Source organism: Triticum dicoccoides, chromosome 2A, assembly GCF_002162155.2.
Source record: "Triticum dicoccoides isolate Atlit2015 ecotype Zavitan chromosome 2A, WEW_v2.0, whole genome shotgun sequence".
Classification (NCBI taxonomy): Eukaryota; Viridiplantae; Streptophyta; class Magnoliopsida; order Poales; family Poaceae; genus Triticum; species Triticum dicoccoides.
Genome location: NC_041382.1, coordinates 156293378 through 156303135, shown reverse-complemented (window position 1 = coordinate 156303135; position 9758 = coordinate 156293378). Strand labels below are relative to the sequence as shown.

At 51.0% G+C, this 9758-nt stretch overlaps 1 long non-coding RNA gene across 1 annotated transcript in view; it reads left to right on the top strand.

The window, feature by feature from the left end:
* The first annotated feature begins 5174 nt into the window (after positions 1-5174).
* LOC119359198 overlaps positions 5175-9758 on the top strand; it is an 11647-nt gene continuing 7063 nt past the window's right edge. The window contains exon 1 of the long non-coding RNA XR_005172415.1: positions 5175-5407. This is a non-coding gene — a long non-coding RNA (uncharacterized LOC119359198). The remainder of the gene's footprint in view (positions 5408-9758) is intronic.

The following is a 9758-nucleotide window of genomic DNA, read 5'->3' as shown; positions in this document are numbered from 1 at the left end:
GTTAGTGATCCGGACATAGCACTCCGCGCTGAAAATAAGACAGCGGCACTGGCCCTTGAGGCACTATCCGAAGCCCTAGCAGACGAAGAACTAACCGCGCTGCGCTCCATGGTGAACAGGGACGACGTGATACTCGATAAAAGATCCAAGTCCACCTCCTTTAAGCCGATGGACGAAATAGTCAAATTCCAAGTCCATCCAACGGACCCTACAAAAACAGCTTCCATCGGGGCACAATTAAACCCTGATGTTGACGCCGCACTGCGAGAGTTCCTACGCGAGAATTGGGATATTTTTGCCTGGCACCCTTCAGACATGCCAGGAATCCCACGCAGGCTGGCTGAACACAGCCTAAATATCATAAAAGGGTTCAAGCCAGTCAAGCAGGCTCTTCGATGTTTCTCCGAGCCTAAAAGACATGCCATGGGAGAGGAACTAGCCAAGCTATTGGAGGTCGGATTCATCAGAGACATAAAACATCCGGACTGGCTAGCAAACTTGGTGATTCTACCAAAGAAGGACAAATCCTGGCGCTTGTGCATCGATTTTAAAGACCTTAACAAGGCCTGCCCAAAGGATCCCTTCCCCCTCCCCCGCATCGATCAAATAATCGATGCTACCGCAGGACATGATTCATTGTGTTTACTCGACGCATACTCCGGCTACCACCAAATCAAAATGGCAGAGCCAGACCAAGCCGCAACGGCATTCATCACACCATACGGCCCATTCTGCTTCAACACAATGCCCTTCGGGCTAAAAAAGGCCGGTGCAACATATCAGCGCATGATTCAGACATGCCTGGCAAACCAGATCGGCAAAACAGTGGAGGCATACGTGGATGACGTGGTCATTAAAACCAAGCATGTCGAAACTCTAGTAGATGACTTGAGGCTCACATTCGACAACCTCCGAACATATGCCATCAAGCTCAATCCGGAAAAATGCTTCTTCGGCGTACCAGCAGGAAAGCTCTTGGGATTCATTGTCTCCAGTAGAGGTATTGAAGCTAATCCGGCCAAAATCCGAGCATTGTCATAGTTGGTACCCCAACAGACCTCAAACAAATACAAAAACTAACTGGATGCATGGCGGCTCCAAGCCGCTTTATCTCCCACTTGGGAGAAAAGGCATTACCCCTTTATCGCCTCCTCCGGTGCACCGAACACTTCGAGTGGACGGACGCCTCCACGGCCGGACTCAACGACATAAAAGCCATGTTGGCAACAAACCCAGTCCTGGCCGCGCCAAACATTGGCGAACCAATGCTATTATACATTGCGGCAACTTATCAAGTGGTAAGCGCAGTGCTTGTCGTCGAGCGAGAAGTGGACAGACACAAATTTCCCATTCAAAAGCCGGTTTACTACGTGTCCACTATCCTTACTCCATGCAAATCGTGGTACCCGCATTATCAAAAGATAGCGTACGTGGTATTTATGGCATCCAGGAAGCTGCGACACTACTTTCAAGAGTGTTCGATAACGGTAGCCTCGGAAGTACCACTTAACGATATTATAAACAACCGCGACGCGACGGGTCGGATTGCCAAATGGGCCATTGAGCTCCTCCCATTCGACATAACTTACAAGCCACGGCGAGCTATTAAATCACAAGTTTTGGCTGACTTCGTCGCTGAATGGACGGAAGCCGAACTCCCTAAAGAGTACGACACATATTCAAATTGGATCATGCACTTCGACGGCTCCAAAATGTTGGCTGGTCTAGGGGCGGGCGTCGTTTTGACGTCCCCAACAGGAGACACCATTCAATACGTACTACAGATAATGTACACGGACTCCAACAATGCAACCGAATACGAGGCCCTTCTACATGGTCTCCGGATGGCAGTATCCATGGGCATTCAACGCCTAGAGGTGCGCGGGGATTCAAACCTTGCAATATCCCAAATAAATGGAGACTTTGATGCCAAGGATCCAAAAATGGCCGCTTATCGCAATGTCATCCTAAAAATGTCAGCCCGGTTCGAGGGGCTCGAATTTCACCATGTGGCTCGGGAAAACAATCAGGCGGCGGATATCCTCACCCGCATTGGCGCAAAACGCGACGCGGTCCCTCCCAACATTTTTCTGGAAAGGCTTTTCAAGCCATCCGTAACATGGGAAGGGGACACCGGTAACAACAGTCCGGACCCGTCCAAAATACCCGATACCGAACTCTCTGACACAATCGGAGGCTCCGCCACCGAAATAACACAATCAGCCCACGAAATAATGGCCATTATTGCCCCGTGGACAGAACCATTCCTGGCCTACTTAACTAGACAGGAACTCCCGGAGGACCAAAATGAGGCACGCTGCATAGTGCGGCGATCAAAGGCCTACAGGGTCCACGAGGGAGAATTGTACAAAAAAAGCGCTACCGGAGTCCTTCAACGGTGCATCTCCAAAGAGGAAGGACGGAACCTTTTGGCAGAAATTCATGCCAGACTCGGCGGTCATCATGCCGCAGCCGGGCTCTTGTGAGCAAGGCCTTCCGTACATGATTCTATTGGCCAACGGCCCGGGCAGACGCACAGGACTTAGTCCAGCATTGCGCCGGTTGCCAGCTCTTTGCAAATCAAAGCCATATGCCACCCACCGCCCTCCGAACAATCCCCATTACATCACCCTTTGCGGTCTGGGGGCTTGACATGGTTGGACCCCTTAAAGGTGGAACCCACAAGAAAAAATACTTATTGGTCATGGTGGATAAATTCACCAAATGGATAGAGGCCAAACCGGTTAAAACAGCCAAATCTGGACCGGTGATAGATTTCATATCCGGGGTTGTACATCGCTACGGCGTCCCCCACAGCATCATCACTAATAATGGCACGAACTTCGTGGCCGACGAGGTAAAAATCTGGTGTAGCAAAATGGGCATCAAGCTCGATTATGCTTCAGTCTACCACCCACAAACCAACGGTCAAGTCGAACGAGCAAATGGTCTTATAATGAGCGGCATTAAACCCAGACTAGTGCGCTCCTTAACAGAGTATGACACGCACTGGGTAGAGGAGCTCGACTCCGTACTCTGGGGGATACGGACCACGTCGAATCGTAGTACCGGATACACAACATCTTTTATGGTGTACGGCGCAGAGGCAATCCTGCCCTGTGACATAATTCATGACTCACCTCGAGTGCGCATGTACGAAGAAAGAGAGGCCGAGCTCGATCGGCAGGACAGTTTGGACACCTTGGAGGAAGAGCGCGACGTAGCCAAAGCCCGTTCCACATTTTACCAGCAACAGGCTCGCAGATACCAAAGCAGAGAAGTACGAGCCAAAACTTATAACATTGGTGAACTAGTTCTCTGGCTGCCGGATAAGAAAAAGAACAAGCTAGAGCCCAAATGGGAAGGTCCCTTCATCATCGACCAAGTTCTGACCGGCGGAGCGTACCGACTGCGGGATGCATCGACTAGTCGACTCAAGCCGAACCCATGGAACGCAGCCAGGCTCCGCAGATTCTACGCCTAGCACCGGACTTTATGTTAGCGCCTCTTCTGTGACGCCCCGTTACGTCCGAGAGAGTCAGGCGTAACGGAAGCCGTCACTTTAGAGTTGCGCCAGGATCAGTTAAGGAGAACAGTATCATGTACAAGATGGTACAGCTGCCATGAGTAGGCAAGCTTTTATTACATTGACACCTCAAGTGTCGACTAAACCTAAGCGACCATGACGATAGATCGTCATCTACTTCCGGTTACGAGCCTTCTAGACCAACCATGGAGGGCATCTACTCTTCATAGCCTTGATTGTCGACTTCCTCATAAACATACTCCACTTCAGAATAACCGAAGTCATTAAGATGACCAGACTCATCATAAGTACCATTGTCTATCGCCTCAGAGTTCTCATAACTCTCTTGTTCTGAAAAACAACATAAGTGCAGCTGAGTACGTATAAAATACGTACTCTGCAAGTCGCCGGGAAAAGTGGATGCATGAGTTCTTTAAAGAGGAAAACTTTATCGGCCACGGCTACAACCAGCGAGCCATTAGCTCAAAAGTACTTTGTAGGTAAAAATATTTTCCCTTAACCCTTTTTGTTGGAAACCAAATTTTATTTATAAAATCTACTGGCGGCAGAGCGACGTGGGATCTTACATCCTGTGTTAGAGGAAAACCCACACGACGCACTTCCAAACCCGGAAGCTGGGAGTGATATCACATTTACTCTGATCAGAGGTGTACTGCTTTGCCCATAGCATCACTTGGTCCAAGTCGTCCATGCGCTACCCGTGCACACGACTAGACCAAGGAACCAGAACCTTTAACCAGCCCGTACACTACCTCTGCTTTTCCACCTTGCCTTACTAAAGGCCCGCGGGTCGAGACCCCTGACCGGCGGTCCCGCCCTAGGGTGACTGTACCTACCCGGCTACAGCCACCTTCTCACCCATGCAGAGGCAGCTACTTGGCATGGGTAGTTGGTTCAGCCCGTCCCATTCCAGGTCTATGGTCAGTACGGTTTGCGCCGCTTTTGAAGTAAGCGCCAGTTGGTTGTGTCCTAATGTGATACCCTATGTAGAGGAGCCCGCCATCCAAGCCGACCCTCCCTGGGTTGCTTTCACCAACATGAGCTCCCCTACCCACCAAATATTTATTTATATTGTAACCCTACCCGGGTCACAACTACTTAATACAGATGCTTCACCTGATCTGGTCCAATTGCCAAATCAGTGGATCCACCTGATCCAAATTTCATTTTATTTATGAAAAATATTTGTTTTAAATTCTTATGCAAAATTTTGGAAATGACCCATAGCCCGGAAAACATTTATCAAGACATGGTCAAGGAGATGACGACTTGCCGGATAGTGCTTCGATCAACTCGGAACCACCAGACGTGGCTCCTACGGGTCCGAGATCGACTCCTGGTAATTATTTCAGGAACATGTTTATATTATTATTTATCTTCCTAACTAAAAATCTAACATCCAGCAACACGGCCATGTTGAGCAAGCCACATGTAATTAACTAAGTGGTGATACGTCCTAGTGTTCCATTGAGAGATAAAATGCATTAAGCCATCCAAAACAGAGTAGCATGCACGTATGTCATCCAGTCCAGAGAATGGTAAAAGAAATGATAAGTAAAAAAGAACAGTAGCCTAGTACTGTACTACTAGTACTACGCAGGTTGAGCCCCAGCCCGAGTCTAAAAAGACTACTCATCTTCTCTGCTGTCCCACGAACAGAACCAGCCCGCTCACCTCTCTCTCTTCCCCAAGAACAGAGCACGGCCGCCGTCGCCTCGATCTGCCCCGTCCGGGCATCTCCGACGACACGGCGGACACCTATAGATTCCCCTCGTCTCCCTCTACCATTTCCCCCTATTTATTTGATCCGCCGCCGCCAAAAACGTCGCCACCACTCAATCCTAGCGCCGCCTGATCCAGGTGATGGGGTCATGTACCTAGGGTAGGGTCACAAACCTGATCTAAGTACCCTGCCCAAGGACACCCTTAGAAGAGGTCACCTTCCAGTCGACCAACGAGGGACTCACTCGACTGACTTGAAGGACTCGACCACGAAGACTCACTCGACTACCAGGAGGTCAAAAGGCACTCTGCACTGCAACGGCCTGTAGTTAAGTAGACTTTATGATAGTTAAGACACTTTATGTGGGACGTTACCAGTAACGCCCCGAACTAAATACACCTTAAACCCTTCATTACGTGGGCTGGCTGGGGTCCTGGCGCACTCTATATAAGCCACCCCCCTCCACAGGCAGAAGGGTTCGGCATCCTGTAATTCATATACACATAATCCACTCGACCGCCTCCGGGCTCCGAGACGTAGGGCTTTTACTTCCTCCGAGAAGGGCCTGAACTCGTACATCTCTTGTGTTTACAACCTCTCCATAGCTAGGACCTTGCCTCTCCATACCTACCCCCCACTCTACTGTCAGACTTAGAACCACGACAGTTGGCGCCCACCTTGGGGCAGGTGTTTTAGCGATTTTGTGGAGAAGTTGCGGTTCTTCCGAGTACTTTCATCATGATGACTGCTGGAGTTTTGGTTGAGGATCGAGAGATCCGTCTCGGTGCTCTCACCTTCGTCGCCGACGACTCCGCCTGGCTCCAGGAGGCTCCACTCGACATCGATGCGCTCCCCGTCCGCGGTGCGACGCATTTTCGCGCATGTGTCCGCGGTGTTCTGTTGCGGCAACCGTCGACCCCGTATCGGTCGACTCCCCCATCGACCACCCTCCCGGTCTCCCGCCAGCGCAAGCGCTCGGGCCGGTCGAGGCTTCAGCGGTGGGTGAGGCACGCGGTGGCTCGCCAGACGGCCACCACTCAAGTTGCGACAATCGAGCCCGACGAATCTCTCTACGGCCTGTTCGATCTGTCGACTGGCTCCGTAGAGACTGCATCCGAGTGCGATAGCAGTGATCCAGCGGCGGAAATCCTGATGGTCGACGGGCCCCGCAGTCCCCCTGGCTTCGCCCGTGATGGTGGGGCAGGCGACGGAGGCGACCCCGCACGAGACCACGAAGAGTACCAGCCCGAGCCACTCGACTCTCTGCAAAGAGAGGAACTTCGCCGCAGGAACGTGGATGTCCTGCGTACTCCCATCGCAGGAGAAACCCCCGAGGCTCGCGCCTTGGAGGAGGCTCGTTTAGCCAATTTGGCCGAACGCACTTGACTGGAGAATCTTCAGCGAGCACTCGACGAGCGCGCGCGGCAACGAGTTCCTGACACCAGTCGACGTCAACTCTTCCCGCCGACTCAGGTATATCGAACCCCAATCCAGAATTTAGCAGCTGCGACCCGTATAGCAGAGTCCATCCAGCCCTCTCAGTCGGAAGCTGGCAGAGGCTTGATGCATATCAGGGATCTGCTCCGGGCAGCAGGAGATCAGAATTCGGCCGTGTCGCAGTCGAGGAACAGAATTCACAGTCGATCCGTCGCTGCGAATACGGTTCAGTCGGCTCACAGCCCCAGATCGCCTCCGCGGCGTGAAGGGCGCGAGAATCGGCGAGACCAATATGGTGACCGACTCGACCGAGATGATAGGCGTCGAGTGCCCAATTCCCCTCCGAGGGGTGGGTCTTACGCTCCTCGGCAGCAAGATGACAGGCGCCAGCTCAGTGCGGGGCGAAGAGTTCCAGTCGACCCCAGAGAAGCTTGTGTATGGAATATACATGACCACAAAGAAGGTTGCTCATTATTTCTCTGATCATTCCATCACAGTCGTCAGCGACGCTCCACTATCAGAGATTTTGCACAACAGAGATGCAACTGGTCGAGTGGCTAAATGGGCGATTGAACTTCTTCCCCTTGATATCAAGTTTGAGGCAAAGAAAGCCATTAAGTCCCAGGAAATAGCAGATTTCCTCGCCGAGTGGACTGAACAGCAGCAGTCGACTGAAGTTCACTCAGAGCATTGGACCATGTTCTTTGATGGCTCTAAGATGTTGAATGGTTCCGGTGCTGGGGTTGTCCTGGTTTCCCCCAGAGGATATAAGCTCAGATATGTGCTCCAGATTCACTTTGATTCCTCCAACAATGAGGCAGAATATGAGGCCCTCTTATACGGATTGCGCATGGCCATTTCACTCGGCGTCCGTCGCCTGATGGTCTATGGCGACTCGGATTTAGTGGTCAACCAAGTGATGAAGGAGTGGGACGTGAGAAGCCCAGCCATGACTGGATACTGCAGTGCAGTGAGGAAGCTGGAAAAGAAGTTCGAGGGGTTGGAGCTCCATCATATACCCCGACTAAAAAATCAAGCAGCTGATGATCTAGCAAAGATAGGTTCCAAGAGAGAAGCCATTCCGAGTGGTGTGTTCTTGGAGCATATACACACTCCGTCAGTAAAAGAAGATCCTTTCACCGAAGAAGCTCCACAGCCCAAGAGTGCCACAGATCCGACTGAGGTTGAAGTCCCAGCAGTGGTCGACTTGGTCATGGAGGTCTTGGTGGTCATTCCCGACTGGACAGTTCCATATATCGCGTATATCCTGAGAAAAGAGCTCCCGGAGGATGAGGAAGAGGCTCGACAGATCGTCCGTCGATCTAAGGCCTTTACCGTAATCAAAGGACAATTATACAGAGAAAGCGCGACTGGAGTTGGTCAGAAGTGCATAACACCAGAAGAAGGTCGAATCATCCTCAATGATATCCACTCGGGAACCTGTGGTCATCATGCGTCCTCTCGGACCATCGTGGCCAAAGCCTACCGAGCCAGATTTTACTGGCCAAAGGCGAATGAGATGGCAAAGGAAATAGTGGATAAGTGCGAGGGATGTCAGTTCTACTCGAATATGTCGCACAAGCCTGCATCGGCTCTGAAGACCATCCCACTCGTCTGGCCTTTCGCAGTATGGGGGTTGGACATGGTCGGTCCTTTGAGAACAGGGCGAAGTGGCTTCACGCATGTACTGGTGGCAGTCGACAAATTCACCAAGTGGATTGAGGCTAAACCAATCAAGAGCCTTGACGCCGGTGCTGCTGTTAGCTTCATCAGGGAACTAATATTCAGATATGGAGTCCCGCACAGCATCATTACGGATAATGGGTCGAACTTTGACTCGGAGGAATTCAGAGATTTCTGTAACTCTCAAGGCACGCGAGTCGACTACGCTTCAGTCGCTCATCCGCAGTCGAATGGACAAGCAGAGCGAGCCAATGGCCTGATTCTCAAGGGATTGAAACCCCGAGTAATGCGTGATCTCAAGCATGCAGCTAGAGCTTGGGTCGACGAACTTCCCTCGGTGCTTTGGGGACTGCGGACCACACCTAATCGGTCGACCGGAAGAACCCCATTCTTCTTGGTCTACGGAGCTGAAGCAGTCTTGCCGAGTGATCTTCTCCACAATGCTCCTCGAGTTGAAATCTACAACGAAGCAGAAGCTGAACAAGCGCGGCAGGACGCAGTTGACCTTTTAGAGGAAGAAAGGGAGATGGCTCTGATCCGGTCGACCATCTACCAACAAGATTTGCGTCGTTTCCACGCCAGAAATGTGAGGGGTCGAGCCTTCCAGGAAGGAGATTTAGTTCTCCGAGTGGATCAGAAGAAACAACACAAGCTTGCTCCTTCTTGGGAAGGACCCTTCATCGTCACCAAAGTTCTCCACAACGGGGCGTACCGTCTTTACAACGTCGAGCATAATATCGACGAGCCCCGAGCTTGGAACGCGGAACTACTCCGCCCATTTTACACTTAAATTTAATCACTCGGATGAGTTGCAATGAAGTACTTTTGTAGTCCATGGACCTCAAAATAATAGTGTCATAGTTCCTCCATAATTTTTGTCACTTTTTATTTTGTCCAATAAAATTTCCCCTCAGTGGGTGACTTAGCCGCGAATCCGTTTCACCTAAGTTTGTAAAAATCCTCTGAGTGGTGAGTCAGACTCCCACTCGGAGGCTTAGCTACGAATCCGTTTCGCCTAAGAGTAAATAAAATCCTACCGAGTGGTAAGCCAGACTTCCACTCGGAGGCTTAGCTGCAGTCCAAGTACTCGCCTAAGTTATCAAAAATCCTACCGAGTGAAGAGCAAATCTCTCACTCGGGGGCTTAGCTGCAGCCCAGTGCTCGCCTAAGATATAGAAATCCTACCGAGTGAAGAGCAAACCTCTCACTCGGAGGCTTAGCTGCGAATCCGTTTCGCCTAAGATTAAATAAAATCCTACCGAGTGGTAAGCCAGACTTCCACTTGGAGGCTTAGCTGCAGTCCAAGTACTCGCCTAAGTTATCAGAAATCCTACCGAGTGAAGAGCAAACCTCTCACTCGTAGGCTTA